We start from the raw sequence: 687 nt of genomic DNA on the forward strand, positions 1-687 counted from the left end.
TCCAAAATGTTTTTTTACAATCCTATCAGCTTGCTGGTGAACTAGTAATGAAAAGAATCACAGTTTTTTAGGAAAAATATTTTTATTAATCCATTCCCTAAAATGAAAATGTGCACATCACTTCAAACAAAAGCATTCAGAAATCTTCTAAACTGATGTGAAGATCCACTAAGAAACAGTATTGCATAAACCACTTGAATGTCACATAACACAGGCCACTGGAGAAAACAAAAAACTAACTCATCTAAAAAAAAGATAAGACAAGCAATGAATAAATATAAGAGAAAAAGAATAAGACATCAATAACACCAACATAATCAAGTTAACATTTAAACACATGGCCTACATATGCAACACACTCCAGACAAACATGAAACTCGTCCAACTCATGTAGTTCATTCAGTATTTCCACAGCAAACAAACATTTGGGCAGTGTGCTTCATTATTTCAGTATCTCCAACCTCTTGTACGCCAAATCACAGAGTGAACCTTAAAAAAAAGATTAAAACATTTTTACAACACTTCGAACACATATTGCTTCTTTTCGACAATTTATCCATCACGATTCACAGTGATAGTTTGCTGACGTGACCTCTCAGAGCATAACCAAAATAACATTCATACAAAATAAAATATCCTTAGAAACCCCAGAGGGGTCAGTCGAATATGCATCTCTTATAAAGAGAA

Source organism: Sinocyclocheilus grahami, unplaced genomic scaffold (assembly GCF_001515645.1).
Source record: "Sinocyclocheilus grahami isolate Dianchi unplaced genomic scaffold, SAMN03320097.WGS_v1.1 scaffold32.1, whole genome shotgun sequence".
Classification (NCBI taxonomy): Eukaryota; Metazoa; Chordata; class Actinopteri; order Cypriniformes; family Cyprinidae; genus Sinocyclocheilus; species Sinocyclocheilus grahami.